This window comes from Rhagoletis zephyria, unplaced genomic scaffold (assembly GCF_001687245.7).
Source record: "Rhagoletis zephyria isolate East Lansing unplaced genomic scaffold, Rhagoletis_zephyria_1.1 Rzeph_scaffold_02869, whole genome shotgun sequence".
Taxonomy (NCBI): domain Eukaryota; kingdom Metazoa; phylum Arthropoda; class Insecta; order Diptera; family Tephritidae; genus Rhagoletis; species Rhagoletis zephyria.
The window spans coordinates 30,991-56,358 of NW_016159953.1; the positions used below are offsets into that span (position 1 = coordinate 30,991).

Sequence of the window (25,368 nt, forward strand, 5' to 3'; positions counted from 1 at the left end):
AGTCCCTTATACTCCCCCTTCTGTCCAAAATAAGGCCTCATACTCAAAAATCTAATAGACTCGGGACTGGTGACTAGGACGGCCATTCATTCGACCAACCTTATACAGTTTTTTTCTTTTTTGTACTTTTTTTATACAAAGCCTAAGAAAAAATACACCTGAAAAAGACTTGCGTGCCAAATGAACTTTTCTCTCAAAGTTTACACTGCTGGCAAATGTAGATAAGGATTAAAATTTAAAAACTAACTAATACAACTAAAGTAAAATCTGTGGAAAATTAACAATAAAATACTTTTTTCGCAAAATTTATAAAGGACCCTTTTATTTCTCAAAAAAAACTGGGTAACAGTTATTCGTCGCCACGCTGTATATAGATTTTAATTATCTCATTATAGATGTCAAGCCATGTCATCCATGCCTAATTTTTGTCCAAAGTTCAAGTTAAGTTCCAGTTATCTACATACATGGTTATATGTACATACATGTAAATACACCGTTATCCATCGAGCCAGCAGTTACAAACATAGAACTTCATCACGGTTTATCATTGTTTCAATTTGAGCGAAGGAAACTGTCGAATATTAGTAAACCTGTTCAGCAAGTGAAAAAAAAACTATTTAGAAAACTTTTCGGTATACTATTTAAGATAAAAATACTATATAATATAAACTGGATATTTCACAGTGAGTTAAGTTTATTGGCCAATTAAGTATGGGGAATTAAAATACCTCAGCTAAACTGGCTAGACTATGTCGCGACGTGTCGTACGCTCATATTTACTTACTAGAGATCTGAACGACATCGTAAGAGTACGAGTACTAGTAATATCTCACACGATGCCGATTCTGCCGATGCGACATCGTAGCATCAGACTTTTACTATTTTGGCGTTAAGCGAAATGCAACAAATACACATGTTTGAGACATCGCCATTAATAATGAAATAAATCAAAAGATTTAATAATATTCCGACTGAAAACAAAATGAATTATGTGTAAAAAACAACCTTTATGGAACTTTTTATTTAATTTTATAAAACATTTTTTTATAATAGACAAATGTGTTGAGAACGTACATAAAATAAAATTGCATCCAAGCTTTAACTTTGTAAATAAGTTCTTCTGCCCCATGAAATGCGCTTTGCAGAACTAAATATTTCAGGCGTTCAGGAATTTGTAGTTTGTTTAAAGCTTGTGGAAGACTGGAGCCTGTTGCTCCGATCGCGAAATATTCGCCCGATTTTATTCTATTTAGCACTTCTGTTTTGGCGTATAATTTTTCTTTTTCTTTAATTCTTACACTTTTCAATAAATTTTTAAGTTTTGTCGTTTTAGACACATATTTCAAATGGAACTTCGCTCATCGTAAACGTCTCTTATGAAAATAATGATATGAAAAAAAAATATCCGTTTATTACCAAGGCACATTAAACAGGTAGTATCAGTAGAGCAAAAACAACATTTGCGTATATTTTGTTGTTGCTTCTGGTATCGAAAGTGTCAAAAACTGTTCTGAATTTTTTCTTCTAAATCAAAGCGTGCCATGTGAAATACAAAAAATTATAAAAAATAAAAAATTGAAATTGGAAAAAATAAAAATTGATGCAACTTTCTTTCCTAGTAAATTTGTTTGCTTCTCGAAGCATTGATCCATCCTTTGCAAGGCCCAGTAATCAGCGGTTGTGCTGCTGAGTTGGGCGAACGTTCCAAAAGCTGCTATTCAATCGCTTGTTTTGTATGGAAAAAGGTTTCACATGCAAATGGATTTTAACAATTCAGAATTTTTGTGAGAAAAAATTAAAAATATTTGACATTTTCGAGACCAAATAATTTGAAAATAAATCAAATCAGCTGCTCTACTGATACTACCTGTTCAATGTACCTTGGTTTATTACCAAGTAAAACGATCTTTGCCTACGATGTCAAATTTAAATTCAAGTATTCGCATAGTTTCTATTTATATTCGGCGATTATTAACTTGTTATATTTTTACTTACTCGTGCAGGTCTCTAGTACTTACGTATGGGAGCGAGCTCTGAAAGTATTCGCTGTGGTAGAGGAAAATATAGTAACTTTAGCTGTCTAAAACAAAAAACTTTAATTCTTTATATCTCTCTCCTTTTTTTTAAGACAATTTGAGAGAATAATTATTTCTTTGACGTAATTGAGATTGCTAAATGACGAATAGCAGCAATAAAACTACCAAAAATTATAATTTATGAGTTTATAAATTCATTGTATTTATTCTAAAATTAAGTTTATGCACAGATCGTTTCGAACGACTCATTGTTGCTGTTTCTTGAAGTTTTGCGTTCAATGCTTGTGACTCGTAGCTACAAATGCTGTGAGTAATTTTGATTTTTAACTACATTCGTTACTATGCGTATACATACATACCTATGTCTGTTATTAATATTAATATTGTTCATAGTTAAAATTTGTGATGTTACTAATTTTCATTGAATTTTTTTTTACTATAATTAATTTTTTTACCCGGAACAAACTACTTACATGCATTAATGTATAGTATATATTTACATACATATGTATATACTAGGATGTTGGATTATTTGCCCGTTTCCAAAACCGGGGTTCGAGTTATTCGAAAAATTTAAGTTTGAAAAAAACCCGGTTCACTTTTCACTTTTTGTTTCCGTGTATTCACTATGGGTGGAAGAAAAATTTTCGGATGAATTTTTTTCCGGGCGAAACTCAGGATAAGGCTGACTAAGAAAATCCGGATAAGGCGGTTTTATTTGTCAATACTATTGTGGCGTATTAATATTTATTTAAATATTGTTCGCCTTATTTTACATAATTTTCATACAGTGAAATTGCTTATGTTGGTATAAAGTCATGACCAAAAATTACAACAAAACTATTAACAGTAAAGATTTCGAAAAGAGCAAAGCAAAATAAGTTGAACGTTTTTTTTTAAGTTCAAAAGTAAAACAAATAAACATCAGTGAAAAAATCACGGTCCGCCTATTTAAACATTTTTATACAAGGTAACGGTAATTTTCAGAAAAACGAAAACTGCGATATTTTAGTAACTACTGAAGATAATTCACTCAAAATTGATATTTACAATAACTTTTAGACGAAAAATAAGAATATTATAAATGTTTGGAAAATGGGCGTAGCCACGCCCACTTATGGTTACATGTGTATATCTTGGTAACCGCTTCACCAATTTCTTCCAAACTTGGCACAGTTGTTAGTCTTGCTACAGCATACCAAATGGCCGAAAATTTTTAAAATCGGACAATAACCACGCCTACCACCCATATAACGGTAATTTGGAGAAATACGAAATCTTCGATAAATCAATAAATATTAAAGCTAATTTATTCAAAATTAATGCTTGCAACAATTCTCTACCAAGAAATACGTTTATGATAAAATTTTGGAAAATGGGCGTGGCACCGCCCACTTATGATCACATATATGTATCTCGGTAACCGTTCCACCAATTTGTACCAAACTCGGTATGGTTATTGTGCTTGCCACATAAAAGCAAAACGTTGAAAATTATTGAAATCGGACTAAAATTACGACCGCTTTTCATATAACGGTATATTTCAGAAATGCTTGAAACTGCAATATTTCGAAATTTAAGGACGCTAATTTACTTAAAATTTATACACCCCGGATTATCGTGTAGCGGTAGCTTTCGGAAAGGTGGAAAACATATATTTAATAATTGCGCCGGGTATTTAATGTTCGGCTCCGCCCGAACTTAGACTTTCTTACTTGTTTAATAATTTCTTGTGTTTTTTTCTGACATTTTTCAGATTTGAGTAGTGCTCTTGCCGTCGTAGCCGAGTGCTTAGATACGTCCATTGCTGCTCGGGAGATCCATGGTTCAGCGGTCGACTCTCGGTAGACAATAGCAAACCTCCGAGTGTACTTCTGCCATAAAAAAGCTTCTTCGGACGAGGAGAAAAATCGTAGATCTCTCCATTTGTGTCACAACATCAAGAAGCAGAACACAAATTGGAGGATAAGCTTGGCTAAACATTAATTTATTGGAATCAAATATGGTATACTGTTCATCCTCAAATAACCTAGGATATTGTCGGCCGCTGTTGTGTAGTGGTAAGCAGTGCGCGCTTCCACTCCGCTGCGCCTGGGTTCAAGCCCTGGTAAAAGCAACATCGAAAAAAAAATAGAAAAAAGGTTTTTTCTTAACAGCAGTCGTCCCTTGGCAGGCAATGGAAAGCCTCCGAGTGTATTTCTGCCATGAAAAACAGCTTCCCATAAAAAAATGCAATCGCCGTTCGGAGTCGGCGTAAAACTGTAGGTCCCTCCGCTTTGTGTGACAACATCAAGGCGCACGCTACAAATCGGAGGAGAAGCTCGGCCAAACACTAACATATGTGTAAGCGCCAATCTATAATTAAAAAAAAGTAGGGATGTCCCTTAAAATGGAAAAAGCGTCGAAAACTTTGAAAATCTCAAAACTTTTATTGAGAAGTCAAGATTTGTATAAAATGAACAAAACCGGTTTGCTCAATAAAAAACTCCGAGCCGAGTCAATCACCCTAGTATATACATACATATCTTCAATGAGTATATTGTACAGACCCGAACCGGCCTTATAAATACGTGTCATTTAAAAAAAAAAAAACAAAAAGAACTGTCTACGATAATACCATATTTCAACCACTTAAATTATAAAATTGATAACCTGCGTGAAATACTATTTTTTAAACAGAAACGTGAACGCTCTCAGTAAATTTGCGAACATGTGAAAAATCGGTCATCGTTATATGATACAATACTTTGATCTGAAAGATCCACATCTCCGAACTATCTCAAAGCCGTCCATCTCGGCTCTGAGGAAGTCTGCTCCTTCCTTTGTAACGGTTGAATATTGGGTAGCTGAGTTTAAGCGAGGTTGTGGAGCTGCCCAGATGTGCACTCCAGTGGGCGACCAAGTGAGATCACTAGCCAAAAGATGTGAAGAAAATCCACAATATGATCATATACATATATATAACAGTAAACTTTTTTTTACTAAGAATTTCAATTTCAAATCCAATAGGAAAGTAATGGATTTATATGTGCATAATAGCTTACACATATACATACATACATGTATTCTGCATATGTATAATGCCTTGCCAATTTCTGCGGTTTATTCACAAAAATATCGTACATACATATTAACCAGTTAAATTACAAGGCCGTTTATTAATGATCAATCATCGGTTTCTCTGCCTATAATAATTATAAAGAGTTTCGGCTTCGCGGAGCAAGATAATATTGAGTTTTTATAGCTCTATTCGATTATTCGGTTCATTTAAATTATACTTAACTACTATTTTTTATTTTTTTATTTTGTAATCGTCTTATGGGGATATTAAATTATTTAATAATTCATAAGCAATAAAAATATGATTATAAGTGTGGTCGTATATTTTGGCAGACCAAACTCGATAATTTCTTACTGCAGTGCTACAACTCGAAAATACATGTACACACATACATGCATAAAAATGCAATACGTGCGAACATTAAAAATTTTAAAATTAGCAATATCTAGAAAGCCATAAATACTTTTATGTGCTGCCGATTCAGCTGGTTTTCGCTCTGAAAATTTTAGATCAATTAATAGAAACCGATAAATTTTTTTCTTAGTGGTCGACTCTTTGGACATCAAATTACTAATAAATATAAACTCATGAATTTAAAATGCCTGTCAAGTACTTGTTTTAAATACGCTAAATTATTTAAACGTTTTGCAGCAATAAAATGTGTTACCAATTTTAAATTGCAATTAATTAAACGAAATTTTAACAAATTGGCAAGTACCGTTAAACGTTTTTAAAGTTCATATGCGACATTCAGTCAAAAAATATTTTATTGTGATAAAGATTCGAACTAATTGACTTTCTGCGAAAGCTCGCTTACTTATTTACTTACTTTACTTATTTGTATCGGTATTGGCATTGAAACGAAATTTCACAATTTGGTGGAATGTGTTCTAAAAACCATCTGTCATTGTTTTAGGAATAATATAACTGTCCCATACGTAGAACTACAGTTAAGGAATAAGTTAACCAAAACATACTACGTGCCGTGTTCAGGGGGGGGAGGGGATCTGCAAAATACCACGCTTGGTCACAGTGAGGGGCGGGGGGCTTAGGTTTTTATCACGTAGTCAATATCCTCTAAGGAAATTGTCAAAAATCAACGCGATTTTCTAGCGACTTCAAACTTGCACTTTGTTATACTAAATTTGAATGGGCTATAAAACTGCATACCTAGAATTTTTCTGAATAAAATGTTGCAAATTAGTGTGCAAATTTAATAAATTTTCCTGAGTGTAAAATGGACTATGTTTTTATAAAAAATTATCGAAAATAAATTAGAATAAAAAACTTTGCATATACTGCGAAAAATTCAGTGTGCCGATACTTTTGTTCGTCACTATATGTATATCGGAAAGCTGCTGGACAGATGAAGTGGGAAGGAAGAGAACCTTCTTCTCTGCGAACATTGCCGCTCTCAAAGAGGGTACTCTGCTATCATCTTGCAAACCTGGCTGGATAAAAACTTTATAGAAAATCTAATTTATCTACAGAACCGACGTCTAGGATAGCACGACACATCTGGCCTACATTAAATTGAAGGTGATCTAGCCCACACTTCCGATTAGTGCAACCTCTACTTCTTGGTTACTAAAAACTACTGCTGAAGCATAGAAGCGCACCAATTTAGGGTTTTAGTCAAATGAAAACCGTAAAGTTGCCGCAGAGGACATCGAGAGTGTAGAAAATTGTGTACTATGTATGTCGCTCCACCACTACTTTCTTGAGATCTTCATAAGATCTACAAATTGGGTTAAATTGTAGTTATTGGAGTAATGTAAGGAGCCTATATAAGGGTAGTTAAATAAACGCTGGGTGAGGGAAGGTTTAGAGAAGTTAAATATAGTTATATATACATCATATCGACAATTCAAAATTCAAAAATAAAATCCCTTACTCCTCATCATTGTCTAATCCATGTCTAAAGTAAGTAGCTGGGATTACTACAGTAAGTAGTGAGGATTAGACATAGATTAGACAAAGATTAGAGACATGAGTCACTTAAGATCGATATATGCATAAATCAGAAATAATTCGAAATGTTTTAAACCGTTTTAGGTATGCTAAGAAGCTAAGTTCCACATCGATCGATGCAAGTAAAGAACTCAAAAATTTAAGATCCTTAAGGAAAAAGGTTATGTTAGTTTTAATAAAGATGCACTTTTGGGCTACTTATAAACAATTGTCTTTTATTGTGCCTCCATACATTAAATTGCTAAGCCATAAAGAACAGGCGGTTGTCCGTCCCTTATAGCTACTCAGGGATATTTAAAAAGTGCAGTTCGTTGTACAGTTGTCAGACGTTTTTGCAACTGTTCTGTTTTTTCCCAGCGCTTGCCGAGCTGATATCAAGCTCATTTGTCTAAGAGTAGTAAACCTTCTACTTTCTCAGCGAGACAATCGCGAGTCTACTATTCTTAGCCAATTCATCCGCCACGCTGTTTTTTCAGCATCGCTATAGCCTTTTACCCTTTTCCTCTGACTTATCAGATAAGCTCCAAAACTACGTCCTACAATTAGGCCGCCAAATTGACTGCTTTCTGAATGATAGTTACACTACAGCGGTATGGAGTACTAAATTCGAAGTTTATGGCGAATTTCCGATGAACTCCCATTTATTGACTTTCCGACAAGCTACTACTCCCCCGGTACAATTTTATTGCTTTCCCTCAAAGTGTTTTTTATTTTGTTTGGCTAAGAATTGATGACTTTTGTAAATATGCTACGACAATATCCTCTACTTACTACCACTAAATTGTGTATGCACAGTGTTTACGTTTACTGCTTACTCTTCATAAAAAAAATTCTGTTCGCACTATAACTGGAAAATATTTTCCTGATCAACCGATACGGCCATATACTTAACCCAAACAAGAAAAAAAGTCTTAAACTTGGGTTCAATTACATGCACCGATTTTTGGGCAACCGAATGTCGGAAATTATAAATAAATCACTTAGCAGTTGAAATTTACAAATTTATGGCATGCAATCGAATAACAAAGGCTGTTGAGAACCAGAAAATTACACCGAATATTATCTTTGCGATTAAGTGCGCTTTCTTGTCGACCTTGAGGAGCGTGAACGATACTCCAGCATTTTAAGCAGCTACTTACAGCTTCCAATGAATTGAATTTTCACGCACGTAAGTACATACATACATATGTATATCTGATGAGGAAAAAGTCTACTCCTTAGTACTGCTGTAGCGGAAAATAAACAAAAAACGACGAAACCTGATCACCGGAGCCTGAGAGCGGAAAGCGTTGGGCGCATCATCATCGGTCGCTACGGCCGTTGGCTGAGCACAACCATTGCGTTTTATGACTGGTAACGTGATTTTATATACATACATACTTATAGGAATGTTAATTTTATTGCAGAATGAACTTAATGTCAGCGCGTGTTCGCAAAAGTGCGATAAAAGACAAAGCAAGTAAGTAAAGATACCGGCGATCGTTGCCGAAACATTAACCTTGCATATGGATTTTGTTTGTTTTCTTTTTGTTTTTTATGTCGATGCGGTTTTGAAGAATTTTTTAACTGAAAACCGTACGATGACATGGCCGAGTATAAGCTGTCAACTGTAAAAATCAGCCGCTCAAGCCGAGCATGCAGCAACAAATGATATCATGTACATTAGACTGCATCACCAAAAAAAGTTGCGGTTTTTCCGTCGGGATTACAAAATGTGTTATATTTTAAGACGTCCAGTAAAATATTTCGGAAAAATATTAAGATCTAAGCGAGCTGGACCGATTTAAGATTACCTCCACAAATGATTTACACAATTTTTANGTTATATTTTAAGACGTCCAGTAAAATATTTCGGAAAAATATTAAGATCTAAGCGAGCTGGACCGATTTAAGATTACCTCCACAAATGATTTACACAATTTTTAATTTTTTTTTAATAATTTTATGCAAATATTTTAAGCTTAAACCGTTTTGTCATGAGGGGATTTTTTCAAAAAAAAATCTTTAAGAAACTATTTTTATTCATAAAAAAAACCATTTTTGGAGGTATTTTCAAATCGGTCCAGCTCACTTAAATCTTAATATTTTTCCGAAATATTTTGGTGGACGTCTTAAAATGTAGTAGATTTTATAATTCCAATGGAAAAATAGTACCGATTATTTTTTGTATGGGGAGTGATGCAGTCTAATGTACATACATTAGATATATTGCAAGGGGGTTCATAATCGCACACATACATGTGTATAGGCTGAATCACTAATGTCAGTAACTGAGACATATATATATCAATTTTAGTTAATGCTTATTTTTAATTTATCTTCGCATCTCAATGTGTCTTTGAGCATCTTTCATTCGCTTGCTATGCACTTTTTACTCAAGCGCTACAGTTCATTTAAATTCCAAGCTTGACAAGCGTTACTGATTAATATCAGTCTATTAAATAAATAACCAACTAAATTGTCAGTAAATTTATGGGTGCTGCCAGTTAGCTTAGCGCTTGGGCTTGTGATCGAGAGCGCGCTATACACGTAATCTTCCGTATCAAGGCATCAAAGCTTTTAACGCAACGATCAGCGATTAGCCACTCGATCACTGTCGCATGTATGTAAATAGTGCGCTGATCAAGAATTTTATATGCAAATTAGTGCAAGCACGTATTTTTCCCAGTAACTGCATACTGCTTGCGTATGAACTTTAAAGCTACAAAAAAAAACGTATTATTTTACTTTATCACCACTTACCGCTGTCAATCTCATTTTCGCTGTGATCGCGATTGAACACATCGCTATAGTACTGATCATGTTGTTCCGATTCGACACTTTGCAATGATTCTTGACCATCGTCGGCCACTACTTCATCGACGTCGTCGGCATTGATGTCCGTATAATAGTCGGGCTTTTGTAGTGATCGTTCTGTATCTTGTTCCTCAGGTTCGGGCTCAGGCGCTTCGACTAATTGTTGACGATGAGCACCATTGCCACCACCTCTTTGTCGTTGGTTTTGTTTTTGCCCGCCGCTGCCATATCGCTTGCGTCCAGATGTTTTCGCAGTAGCACCGCCACGTCGGAAACTACGGAAAGCTTCAGCGGAGGAGAAGCCACGCGGTCGTGGGCGTTGCGTTGTGGATGAGGAGGGTTTGGGTAGTATTTCCGAAATGGTGGGTATGCGTTCATTTGTGCTGCGATGTGGGAAAAGCGTCGTCGCTCTAAGTACTTGGCAAATATTTGTTGTGTAATCTGATTTTGACGCGCGATTTCCGCTTCATCCAGCTGAAAGTCGGCGGAGGCTGAAAGAAAGAGGGAAATCGGGGTTCACTTTTGGTCAGCTTGTGTTTATGATGCATTGAATTGCATACATTATAAAGCACTCATTTAACCCATTTAAATAAATAAAAATAAATGTATAAAAATTGTTGTTCAGTAAAATATTTTTTATGCGCCTTGCAGAGCTATGCAGCGAGGCGCCTCTTATCCAATTAACTTTATGGCCAATACCATTTTTAATTGTCATAATGAGTAACTACAGCCATACTACAACAAAATATTAACGTTCCTGTCTTTTGCGCATGCGCGTCGGTGTTCATGTTTTAGCTGTTCAGCTGCTCAACTTTCTATCCTTGACATAAATTTGGGCAAACACACACAGCCTCCATGCAGTCATTAAATTGGGTCTGCGTAAATAAATATGATTGGTAAATATCGGTTATAAGTACTGCAAACAGCATGGCAAGTGAGCCATGCCAAATATTTACTCACATACATAATTATTCGCGTATGTGTGAATTCAAATTAAAAAATCATCAAAATTTCTTTAAGCGTTAAGAAGTCAAAACTTAAGCACTTAAATACTCGCGCATTGGTACATACTAGTGCAAAAAAACAGAGAAGCAGTAGGAAGACTCAAATGCGGTCACGCTTGCGCAAATGACATCGTTGGAACGGCATTGAAGTGTGTTAAATGATTTATTTGGTAAAACTTTTTGACTGTTTTTTTTTTTTATAGATGTGCAAAAAATGAATTCGTATCAATCGATTTTTATTTTAAATTTGATTGATTGCAGTGCGAAACGCAGTTCAAATACAAAATGCATCTATTTGACACCTTATATTATTTTTTCTTCGTCAACAAAGGACGTGGAGTTCTCTTTGGAAGTTGGCTTCAATTGTAGGCCACATTACATAGATGAAGCACCTGATTGGTAAAAAATATTTTGACAAAAAATAGTGCTTAATACTTCTATGCAAAAGGGTTGGACGAACTCATTACTTCGAATCGGCATTTAAGATTAATCTGCCTAGTTCCCAAAAAGTGTGAAGGAGCTTTGTTAAACTGCATCAAATTCGGCATGTCGGAAAAATGCTGACTTAAACCCGTTTGATAATTAACCGATTCATATATACTCAGCTCCTAAGGCAGTGAACTCTGCCACTATAAATTCGGTAATAGTTTCTAACGGCCACAAATCACCGCCGTAAAACCCGCTATGGGTACTGGGATATGGTGACATACTTCGACTCTACTTTCACCAGCTTGGACGGAGACAAGCATGCCACTCGCTTTCTGCAAACTCGTACTAAGGAGACACTAATTACTATGATTATTGAAAGGATGCATCTGGATAGACAGACATGCAGAATGCATCTTAGTCCACCACAATGGCTTCTGCCGAAGCTGCCACGATTGATTGCCCTGAATTCGGCAGAAAGAGACACACATTTTTGGATACATAATTTTTAGGTGAGCGCAACAGCTAAGTTTGGAATACGGCAGTTGCTAAGTTTTATATACTCGGCAAACTGGTATAAAAAGGAGCGGGGGTTCTATATAATTGCAGTATTATAATGGGCATTCCGTCTAGCCTAGGTGTGCTGGCTTTCAGCTCAGCGGCCACTTCAGCCTATCTACCATTTATAGAAACGAAATCTCTATCCCTGAAAGTATTCGATACCGAAACCACATAGCAAGAGGAAGGCATCCTCTTCGTTAAAAAAACTGCGTAAAAAAAAGGATCGGCTTCACGTAGTATTTTTGATTGGCTTCTGCTAGCGCAGACGAGTAACCACGGATGAGCTATGTACAATTCGACAAAATCAGTTAAGCGGATACAGCGCCAATAAAGAAGACGAAGAAGAGGATAGAAGGTATTTGTTAACACTGTCCTTGGCTGAAAAATATCAACTCCTTTCAGCCCATGCGGATGGCCACGACCCGATAGTACTTAAACAAGTTTACATATAACTGCGGATATGGTCAAGATTTTCCACTATAAAAATTTTAATTATCTTTTTAAATAACCACAAACGCGTATACAAAGATAAAGACAAATCTCGAAAGTCCAAGGTCACAATGAAACAACTATAACTTTAAAAACATCGACGTAATGCCTTTTAATTTTTTTTTTGTCCGATTCGTAACTACCAAATTTCATAAAAAATACTATGTTTTCCACTTAAACTGAAAACACTTTTTAATGATTTCAAGTGCATATGACCAAAGCGATGTAAAGTTTTTAGAAACAACTATGTAATAGTATTCCCACCCTTTTTTTAAATTACATATTTTTGTACACAAATGAAACTAATAAAAAATGTGTGTAAACATTACATAATTCAAATGTTTATTTAGTTTAATGAAGAACGTGTATATATGTATTCACATACTTAAGTGCATATGCATGTAAGTGCTTGTACAAGCAGTTATTAAGCACTTATTTAATCAAAAATATACACTTGTAGCCTTGTGTGTAAATACATATGTGTACATTTTAACATAATTACATACATGTACATTAGTGTGAGCCTTATTTTTAAACATTTACCCTCAAAGCAAGACTGCGTGCTCTTAGAAAAACTTTCAAAATCGAATAATGAAAAGAAGTGCCTCAAGCGCCCTTAAGCTACACTGGTAAAGGCTATATAACTTCCAAACCTGACGAGATGTCAAAATGACATAACCATACTTGAGATCAGCCTGCAAAAATCTATTAAGCTCTTCTTACTATTTTATGTAAAATTTAATGAATTAGCGTATGTAACTTTAGGGCTTTTGAGGCACGTCTCACCGTTATCCGATTTTGATAATTTTTCGCAGATCACATTTTTATAACCAAACGAATCTACTTAGGGGGAATCTTGCTTTCTAGCTTACAAACAAATTTTCTCCATACAAGTAACGCGCACACTAATGTACATACATATAACACGTCACATAACCCTCACACGTTTAGCATCAAGCAAAGCGTGGCACAAAATACATATGTGATGGTCAAAAACGAGTACATACATACATACACTTTTTTCTGGGCTAAAGTGTTGCCGCTGATGTTACCCAGTTTAAAGATACAATCTGGATGTACATACATCATTTTGCCTTTGGCATTTTTGGCAGCTCTTCTTTATAATTTAAATTATTATAATTTTACAGGTAATAAAAAAATCATTACACTCGTTTGTAATTTAAATTATTTTGAACGTTTACTTGCTACAAGTACCCTCCTTTTTTAATTTATTTCGAAATATACATACATACATACATATGCATGTAATTGCTCTTGTCTTACAATCACTTCGCTGATATATATATATATATATATATATATATATAATTAGCTGTCCACATAAAAACTATTAAAATGTAGTTAACTTATTTAAATAAGTTATAATTATAACGGCTGCGGTGTAAGCAAAATGCGGTTACAAAGTATTTTTGACAGTCCATCCTAAAATATGTGTCACTAGAGACCTCTAAACTTAAGTGGATTAATACTGCTCTGTTCAGAGGTGATGTTAGCCCATTTTCGGAACGCTTTTATAAAGATAAATGTAGATTAATCATCATCATGCCCGGGCTAATATATGGCGCAGAAGCATGGATATGACAACATCCGATGAGGCGGCTCTTGGAGTATTCTCGAGGGAAAGATGTTGCGGAAGATTTACGGGCCTTTTTGCGTTGCCGATGGCGAATACAGACGACGATGGAACGATGAGCTGTATGAGCTTGCCAACGATAAAGACAGAGTGTAGCGAGCGAAAATACTGCGGCTATGCTGGCTTGGCCGTGACGTTCGAATTGACAGCGACGCTCCAGCTCTGAAAGTATTCAACTCGAAATCCGCTGGTGGTAGCAGAGTAAGAGGAAGGCCCCCACTGCATTAGAATGTCCAGGTGGAAAAGGACTTGGCTTCACTTGGCATTTTCAATTGGCGTCAGTTGGCATAGAAAAGAAACAACTGGCGTGCTCTTTTGGACTCAGCAAAAATCGCTTAGGCGGTTACAGCGCGAATGAATAAAAAGAAGAAAATGCAAAATTTCTTGAGTCTAGGGGTTTGCAGCAGTTCAATTTGCCCCTCCCCCCCTTGTATATGTATTATTTCAAGGTCCAATAGTTTTAAAATACAATAAGGCGAAAGCATGATACAAAATTTAGTAAGGTAGAACCGCTGGGAGACGCTTTTAGCATTTTTGAAGTTTTCAAGCATTTTAATTTTAGAATTTACTCATTTCCAATCTCAAACAACAACAATTTTGAACAATTTAATTTTTTAGTTTTCAGTTTTATATGATTTTAAAATGCTGGCAAACATCAGAAAATATCATGGCCGACGAATTGAGAGAACGGTTCAACCTTACTCTGTTTTTATCATGGACGAAAGTAAAAAAAAAATTTATAACATTTTATTAAAGTTTGCACGTATCGCAATTCTAGTCGAGTTTACAAAATCTACATATTCAAAATCTTGAATTGACACTTAAAGCCTTGGCTTAGGGTTATGTGTGCAAAAAAAAAAATTTTAGAAGCTTTTGGAGGATTTTCATGGCACTTGATAGAAAATTATAGCTTTGCAACAGATATGCGTTCGGTATCTACATTTTCAAACTGTGCTTATATTATTTTAGTCTGAAAATTAAAAAAAAATATTTTCAGTTTGTTGTTGTTGCTTTAGTATGTAAGTACTATTACTTGTTCAAAGTGCCTTCGATTCGGACTGTACTTCTGGGTAAAAAGTTATGTTTTGCATTAAAAAAATTTTACAAATGGATATAAACTCATACATATGTATATGTAGATATTAAATCAAGCTCGTAGTATTTACCTGCCTTATTTAAAAAATCGAACGAATTTTATAACTTTAAGCTTACACGAGATTGTATGAAGAAATTAATGAAATCGGCAGGTATTAATTAAATAAAACTGAAGAATAATTAATAAATTATACACTTGCTTTAATAAAGTTAACTGATTAGGCTTGGTTATGCAATTTTATTACTGCGCAGTACATTAAATTTGAAAATTTCTGCAATTTTTTGCGGTTTAAATCTATAAGGTATGAGTTTCGTATACTCGTATAAGTATGTACGTATATATGCCCATACCTGAAGAAATCTCATTTTTCTACTATTTTTTTGACAACAAAATTGCCTTATAAAAATTAAACTTGCAATCACAAATTTGCATGAAGAGTTTTATAGCCAATTATTGGCAGTCTGATTGACCTCTTTGTCACTTTTGCCTTTTTTTTTTAGTTCAATTTTATTCAGCTACACATTGTAAGCATCGTAGTTGTATGTAGTCCTTCGATAATGATTTCTTCACATAAAAATGCGCAATAAATACATATTGCGCAATAAAACACATTGTAGGTAAAATGAGTTGAAAATCTACTTAAATTTTGGCGCGTGACATATTTATTTATATATGTACTACTACTTGTGGCTGTGGCATGGAATGACGTTAAAATACTACGTGCAACGATAAAATCCGGCAACTTGCAGTTAACACTGCGCACTAAATTTTTGTCAATCGAGCGCTGTAATGCTAATTAAAAGTTGTGGCAACTTTTTTTTTATGTGCGCATGTATGTACATGTGTGTGTAAATAATGCATGTCAACGTGCATTCCAGAGTATCTTTTGCATAAAGTGTTACAAATTGATTGGTTTGAGTACTTCAATATGGTGGCGATGATGTCAGCTGAAGCGGCTACTTACGAGAGCACCAAAATTCCCCCAGTCACGGTAAATTGAATAACGAAATACATGGCAGCAAAGCAAAAATGTTTTCTATTTTTATTTCATTTATTTTATTTTTTATTGTCTTTGAAAATTATGCACGAAGTACGTATGCATGTATGTATGTATGTATGTATGTCTGATATTCTTATTTCCAACGCTTCGCTTGCCGCCGCCGCTGCACGATTTGTGGCTGTGAAAAGTTTCCGTGCCACAAATTGACGACAATTTAAAATCCCTTGTTTTACATACATACATACATACTTACTTACTTTACTACGAGTATTTAGCTAAAAATTTGCAGCACTACCAAAACAATGAATGCTCCTCGCATTCTGGCTGTGCGGTTTGGTGTGGGAGACGCTTAAAGTGCTGGTTGGCAATTTGTTGCCATTGTTAATGTGGCTTGTGTTGTTTTTGTTGGCCACTTAGCGTTAGTTGTGCAACATTTGTCATGGACACACCGAAGCGTAATGTGCTAACCACAAATCAGTTGTCCATTGCAATTCTATTTTGCTTTTCCATTTGATTTTATATTTCTTTTTGTTTAGATTTTCAAAATGATTTGTTGCTGGCATGCAAATTCTCCAACTATCGCTGTAAATGCTCGTGCGCTTGGCTGCGATGGATGTTGCAGATGTTTTTTTATCGATTTCTAACTGCAAGCCGGTAACGTTTATACGTACGTGTAAGCTTGCAAATGCCGACCGGTAATGTCTGAGAAATCAAGATCGCGATCAAGTTCGCTTTGAGGTGATTTTATGTGGTTGTGGCGGAACGTTATGCCCTCCATGCTAGAGCATGCTATGAAATTGGTTTATAAGCGATTAATATCCACTTCTTGCAAACAGTTTAAATCATTTCTTTTTATTCGAATATTCCTCTTTGCAAGAGATTTGACTAATTACTGGGGACTACAGTTGGAATTCGTAGCATTTTTAAAATGCACACTTATGTATAGTATATTTAATTTATGCGAAGACTTCAAAACTATTGCCATTCTTGCTTTAATATTAATTCAGTCACAACATTCTTCAAATATTCCACATGTCAAGCGTAGCAAGAAGAAAACGTGTTAAACGTGGGATGGAGTCACGATTAAATGGTTTAGAATGCATTAATAGATCACTGTTCGTGTGCAGTCAGCATATGCACAAATATATGTATGTATGTATGTACATTAGAGTGGTCGAATTTTTGTATGGGCAAAAAATGTCATCCTTGAAAAAGGGGCCACCGCCTTAGTTTTTTCCTTTTGATATTTATAATATCTATACCAACTTTAAGTTTTCTACTATAACCAATACAGGGCGCTCAATGACCTTGAAATGCACTACTGGATCGCTGTGAAATTGGCAAAAATATTGGTGATTTTTATAAAAATCTACTCTTGTCATGACAACTGAAGCTTGTGATATTTTTTTAGATAAATTAAATTTGAAATGTTCTTAGGTTACTTAACCAATTCTTTGATTAATATATATACACATTACTTCTAGAGTAAAATATGTGCATTATGAGCATCTTCTAAATGTATACATAGAAACGTAAGGTTTGGTACCAGCACCTCTTTCGGCAAAAAGAAAAATTGTGGAAGGTGCCCCAAACCCTGAACGGATGTTTAGTCACTTAAAAGCTACTGCGAAATTATTGTGAAAGATCGTAAGGAAGTTGATATTTCAATAGGGATTGCCACAATGTCGAAAAGCCGACATCGAATTCTTAACCAGGGATCCTTAAATCCCTAATGTACCAATTTTCAAGCAAATCAATTTCTTGCAATAAATCCGCCACAAATGATCAAAAGAAAATTAGGTATCCGAATTTATTGTCACCGAGTTAATTTCTTAATTGTGATCACTTGATTCTGATGATTCTTATTCTGCTAACACACAACCGTTTCTTGTTTTGGCAGAAGAACAAACAAGTTGTGCTATTATCTTTAAACTTTGCAAAGTTCATCAATAAGTGGCGAGACAAAGGGACTTTTCTCTGCGATTTTTTTTTTAGGCAACGAAATCGCTCGAAATAACTTTTTTGCTCGTACTCGGCATACACTTTAAGTGCTCTGCAGCTTAGAGTTCACTACAAGTTTGCCGTTGACGAGCGCATTCTAGACAATCGATTACATATGTAATAAAAAAAATTAAATCTTTACCAACGGCTCGACTTCGGGAACAGAATCTTTCGCCTTCTCCCAGCAACCTTTATTTTAAGAAGTGCTGACACACCTCTTGGTAAACCAATTCTACGTCATACCCAAAAACATGTGTAGGCATTTTTTGGCAATCAGCTGATAGTGTTTTTACTTAAGAAACTGTACGATGGTCGGTAAGGCCTTTTATATAAAATTGTTATGTCAAAACAATCATAGAATGCTCCCTATTCTAAGAAAATTTAGTGAAGAGTTGAATTTAACCAAAAGTTAAAGCACTGACTGGCTAACCAGAATGTAGTACCAAAGCCACAAGCTAATTCGCTAGCTACATCAGCAAATAATACACCACAACCACAGCCACATATTGTGAGCAGTTTAGAGCATTTAGAATATTTTAACTTTTGACAGCTCTTGCTACATACCACAGCCTCACCATTCTGGTTAGCCAGTGAAGCTTAATCTGGGACGGCAAATAAAAAATTAGGCAATGATACGTATCTTTGGCTAAAACAATAGATTTTATATCGACACAAATGTTCTTTAATAGTTACAGCTTTACGAATTATCTTAGATGATTGTCAAAATGGCCAAACAATATTTTTCGAACTCGGCAAAACCGTGTCTGCAAATTAAGTAGAACAATAATAGTCACGATTCACGTATTCGATTTCGCATTTTGATTTACTGCCGAAATGAATACAAACTCGATTTTCGCATGCCACTCAATGTTGCACGCATATTCAAAGTAGAATGACGCGCAATGATGAATTGGCAGCAATCAATTTGATATCCATACAATCCATACAAATAGTACAGCTGGTCAATACAAAGTAGAACTACATATATTGAAACTGAAAATAAATAATACACACACAGAAACATACGATTGAGCTTTTATTGCAAGCACACGAAGAGGAGTTGGCTTTCGAGTACATACGTACATATGCACTGACCAATTAATCACTCTCGAGAGTTTTGCGAAATTTCGAAAGATGTTGCATAAAAAAAAAAAAACTATATTCAAATTATACGGCGGAAAATTCATTAGAAAAACAAAACGACAGAAAATCAAAGCTGTTAGCTCGAAAGCTGATATTGCTTAGTAGCCGGTGCCGTCAAGGAACCAAACTAGAGTCCAACGATGGTTACGATAGTCTTAAGGGTGGCTATCGATACTATCGATAGTATGGACCCATTTCATATATATTTCCAAATCCATTTATTTTTCCTAAAATGGCGCTTTTAGAAGTAAACAAATAAACAGATCACCCAAAAAAAAAAAAAAGTTGATAACGTCATTTTTTAATCGGTTGTTTCATTCACACACATGGTTTCATTCCGTTTCATTCACATCGCGGCGAAAAAATTACGTCACTGCAAAAAAAAAAATACTTTTTTCTCGCACACCGTCCTGGGTAATCTTTATTCGTTCGTTCATGAAATAATGCTGCCAATTTTTGTTCTCTTTGAACCAATAAATACGTGCAAATATCAAAAGCGTTAGGAAAGAGAATACGCTATCAATGAAACGATAGTGGCGATAGTACTAAAACTATCGATAGTTGTTTCAAGTGACCACACTATCGATAGTATCGTCGATAGTATCGTTGATAGTTTGACAGCTCTAAACCAAACTACATTTTGTTTACTTTGTTTGCCATTGTGATTGTTGGCGGCTGGCAACGCTTCAGTGAAATGGGGTTAATTACGAGGAGAACCACCTGCTCAATTGCAGTGCAGCTAAGTCGTTTGTTGCCCCTCTGAGTCTGACTGTCTGCCAAGTAGCACTTCCAACAATCAGCCACACTTAGATACGAGTAAATATACATATACATATGTACATACTTAGTATGTTTTGTACGCTTGTTTTTGCATCTGCCATTCTAGCCATGTTTGCTGTTATTATTGGTTTATTCCATTACAATAACACATTGTTGTTGCTACTGACCGACAATTGTGATGTTGCAACGTGCAACCACAAAGACCATTATCCCAACCTACATTCACCTGCGCGCATACATACATACATACATACATACATATGTATAATTAGAGATCGAAATAGGGTGAATGGTAAAATGAATGTTGTTGCTTTAGAAAACTTTCGATGCGGCACAATTCCCAAAGTGAAGGCATGTGAATTGTTTTCGATTGAAATATTTAGGCTTGGTGTAGAGTGATTTATGTACAAGTATGTAAAGTAGGAGAGTACTGTACTGGCGTTTCAACTCAGTTTTTGCATCAATCGAACGATTCGAAGAAGGCTAATTAATATCTTGTGCAACACATGGGCCATTTTTGGGTGAGCAGATGCACTTCATTTCAAATGCGTTCAAGTATGAAATATGTTTGTATACTTTGCTTGCCAGTTTGGAAACTACCTTTATAGGCCCGTCAGAATGGGTACGTGTACGTCAATAACGGAAAAGTATGCGAAGGAAGTGGCGTACGTAACGTAGAGATACGCCACAATGAAGGTGTTGCGTCTGTAAACAAAAATCAGCTGTTCCTTATGGCCGCGTACTTGGGGTTTACACAAGTCCATTTTGCAGATACAATAGCAAAACATTCACACTTTTTTTACTAATATATTCACACCTCACTTGATGTTTTCGTCACTGTCTTTGGCTTTTCGAAGACAGTTTACTGTCTGGACGCCTACTTTACCCAAACAATGAGACAATTAGTTCATATTCACGATTGTCTTGTCTTGTGTAAACGCAAGGTTGTACAACTGTCAGCAGTAACGGACTTACTTGCGTCAAAAGTTGAGTGTTGGCCAACGTCGTTCGTTGGGTACGTCGACGCAAGGGTTACCAATCTGACGCTCTCTATGCAAATACATAAAGTCTACTCAGCTGTCAGTTTCATCCTTGAGCGGAATGTACGCAAAGTACCCATTCTGACGGGGCCATTAGGCTTCGTATTGAACGAGTTGACTTCAGCTGTAGATGTTAGGTGAAATCGATTTTAGTTGCGTTTTCACCATAAGACTAATATAATAATCCGAAATAATAATCAAGCCAATTATGTTAAAGGGGACTATTATCTGGCGGAATTCTTACAAAAGTATACTCTTGCAAAGGGTGTATCTTGCCGAGTTCGCTGAACGCTATGCTCAGTGTCGCACCAGTTGACATTTCGGCTAAATTTCAAACAGTTTACTACGCCATTAGGCTAAGAAGCTCTGGGGTGTAATACATATAATTATAAATCCAGGGGCATTATTTTTTTATGAAAGAGCATCACGTTCTGCTCGAAAATTTGGATTACTCTGCCTACTCTGCAAAGCTGCAAAGCCTTCTCGCCTTCGGTTGACTGCGGGCTCGCTTAGCGCCAGCTCTCGATTCTTACAGTTGTACTGACCGGACACTGTCCGTTAGGAACCCATGCTTTGGAGTATACTGCAATAAAGTCCTCCATATTTACCCTGCCTTTGCTTCTGCCCATTCTGGAAGAAAACTGTAACCAAACTGCCTCTGATATCTAAATAAATATGTATGTAAAACATTTTGGTTCTTTCAACGTGGCCCACGATTTTCCACGGTAGTCGCTGACGATTGCCATTCAGCGAATCAGTACATATTTGCAACTATGTATATACATATCTATGCCGCCTTGCAACGCTTGATTTTAGTGTTGACGTTTCCATTGTCACACTGAATGATGTAGTTGTTTGCCGCTGCATATGTGTAGCTTGTGCCTCTAAAATAATTACTGCAGCCGCTTGGGCCAGAGATTTATTGTGGTTGGGCAACCTCGACGACCCTCAGCATAGCTACCAACACATTAATGGTATCCGCTGGCAAATACCTTAACAAAATCCAAATTGAGTTTGGGAATACACAGTTTTGTGCTATGCAGAAACGAGAATAAGCAAGCTTTACCTGCCAGCATTGAATTGAAATTTCAATGTTAAGACACTTGACATAAGTTCATATTTGTATGTATGTATGTATATTAGGGTGGTCATGAAATGTAAGAAGCAAATTTTTACACCAGATTTCGTAAGCCTCAACCCGTACGTCAATGCTACTATAGTCGAAGTAGTTACAAATAAATTTTGGTTCCGATTGGAGACGGTTGAGGCGTGTCGCACAGGGGCAAATTTCAGATTCCTCTGTGAAGACTCAAAAAATTAAAGTAAACTTTTTTTATTTAATACCCAAAATCAATACCACCGTAGTCGAAGATATTGCATATTAATTTTGGTCCCGACTGGAGACGGTTAAGGCGTGTCGCACAGGGGTCAAGTTCAGATTACCCTACGAAAACGTCTTAGCTGACTCCAATAGGGACCGAAATGTATATGTGATATCCTCGACTTTAGTAGTATCGATTTTGGTTATTAAATGAAAACGATATTTTTAATTTTTTGAGTCCACAGAGGCATCCGACCTTTGACCCCCCCTTTGCGACATATGCCTTAACCGACTCCAATCGGGACCAAAATTTATATGTGATACCTGTGACCGTGGTATTAGCGCTTAAGAACTATTGAGACTTAAGAAACCGTTCGTTTGGTTTTAAGGACCACCCTAATGTATATATACTTACATATGCATATGTACATATTTGGGGTATTCACAACGGTGTCGTAAGTATCGTATTGTTGTATGTCGTAAACTTTAAGCGCCTAAAAAATATATTACGTAGGTTCGCAAAGTACCATCAAAGTCATATTATAAATTTTCGCAGTGTTAAAAAATAGTTGGTTGTGATTTCAGGTTCTCTAAACATTTATTTAAGCTTTTAAAGTTTACGACATACAACAATACGACACTTACGACACCGTTGTGAATTCCTCAATTGTATGTGTATAAAAATGTCGGTATACAGAAATATAACCCGAATCTATGGCGTGTGAATATGTTATTACATGTTCCATACAGATTTATGCTTGGACAATTAATCACTAATGAGTCTATTTTTTACCGTTTGATTAAATTACGCGAAAATAATGTTTAAAACATTCAAGTGTTTATTGTTTGCTTACCGCAACACTTTGAGACACTTGTAGTTTTGTGTTTATAATTATGACCCTATTTGATATCTAATTGATTTTTTAAAGTTAATTTGTGTGTGGTTAGTTTTAATTTTCTTTTTCATATAGTAACACACCTTTTTGTTGTTTTCTTATTCAAGAAGTGGCCAGAAAGAATTGCGTAAGTAATTGATTTACGCATATTGCTTCCGGAAGCTTTTGATTAATTATTGTCACAAGTACAGTGATATTTGCTTCGTGTTTTTTTTTTCTTTCGAATGAAAAGTGTAATGCGGTTATATTTTGCTAAAGGCGTGACAGGTTTATTATCTTTTAAATATCCTCGAATTAAGCGCAAATGAGGAAAAATAAGACCTTCCCTTTTTGCAAATTATAGCGAGGTTCGTATAACAATTGAGAAAAATTCGTTATCTCTAAGTAAGTTGTGTTTGAGCAAAATTATTGCCAACAAGTGCTACTTTGCACTGAATAGGCATTTGAGAAGTAAAGTCCTCTCTCGAAGTACAAAAAGCACACTCTATAAGTCACTCATTATGCCCGTGCTGGTATATGGCACAGATGCATGGACAATGAAAACATCTGATAAGGCAGCTTTCGGAGTTTTCTAGAAAAAGATTCTTTGGAACGATGAGCTTTATGACGTTTACAACGATATGGACACAGTGAGGTGGATTAAAATATAGCAGCTCCGCTCGCTTGGCCATGCAGCACGAATGGACAGACACGGTCCAGCTCTGAAAGTAGTCAACACGGATAGCGATGCTGGTAACAGAAAATTGGCACAGCATAGAAACGAAGGACCGACTTTATTTGACACGGCCAGAAGGAGGTTACAGCGCCAATCAACAGGAAGAAGTTGCGTTTGCAGTTTAAATATAGGAAGAAAAGGGCTTTTCATAGCATAGTTCCCTGTTTAACTTTGGTCACAGTTTATTTTTTATTTTTCTCCAAAGTCCACAAACTTACTTTGAACTTCGTCGATGCTATTATTTTCAACTTAAAAGCTCGGATTTCCAAGTGTGCGTAATACCTTCCTGTATAAAGTCGAGAAATGTCATAAAAGGTGTCTAGGGTATTCAGTAAAATACATATATTTTTTATGCGTGAGAAAAAGCTTTCAGGATTGCCTTGCTGTTCAGATAATATGAATATTTGTTTCCTCTCTGTAAGTCTGTCGTGCGAGACTCCATGCTGTTGCCTCCTGGGTGGTCAGCACGTCCGTTTTATATAATTTCAAATACTGAAGTAGTCAAGGAGTTGAAAAAAATATCTCTAGCCTTTTTAGAATTTTGGCATCTAATGAAATCGGCTGTACCAGTTTTGTCGAATTGGTATCAAATCTTTGAATTTACTACATTAGTCACCGGTAAAGGGTATCGCAGCCGTCGAAGTCCGGCCTAGAATAGCCAGTTGGCTTGCGTCTCTTCAACTCCTCTATAGTAGCTTGTGGAAAAGTTTCGAGGAATTCCGCGTGACTTTCATATTTCTGCCACTGAATCTATAAGAGTACGACAATAAGTGCAGGCTTCCAAAAAATATGGAGACTTTCTTATGGATGTTTTAAGCTTATCTTTTGAGTAGTTTGTATTTATTGAATTATTGTTGCTTTACGCCTCCCTTGATATTTGATTATAAGGCTATATTTAGAAAAAAAAATTTGCATTAAAATACATTATACATTCCCTGAGTCTTGCAATTTCTTGCGTAGTCTTTGCACAGAGCACGGATTCCACGGTTTGTAAAGCTGGTGCATAAATAGCATGATTGGCGGATTATATTGTTGTTTTTTGAACATATGAAACAACAACAAATTTATCCAATCATGCTATAGTAATAATCATACACATGCATAGCATTATAACCAGGAAGACGTGAATACCTTAATTGTGTACACAGTACTTAGTGTCTCAATTTGATATCGTATAATTTTGGTCATGCCAATAGAATTTAATTATATAAGCATGCACAATCTAATAAATTTTGTTGGTTTAGCCTTTTTATACCCGAGCGCACTTGTGCACAAGGGTATTATAACTTTGTTCACATAACGGTTGTTTGTAACAGGCAAAACGAATCGAGATAGATATAGACAAATGTATACATAAATGATCAGAATGAAAAGAGAA

The 25,368-nt window shown here is 35.7% G+C and overlaps 1 pseudogene; it reads right to left on the reverse strand.

Moving 5' to 3' along the window:
* Positions 1 to 25,368, reverse strand: part of LOC108367938 (uncharacterized) — a 56,847-nt pseudogene that overhangs the window by 23,897 nt on the left and 7,582 nt on the right.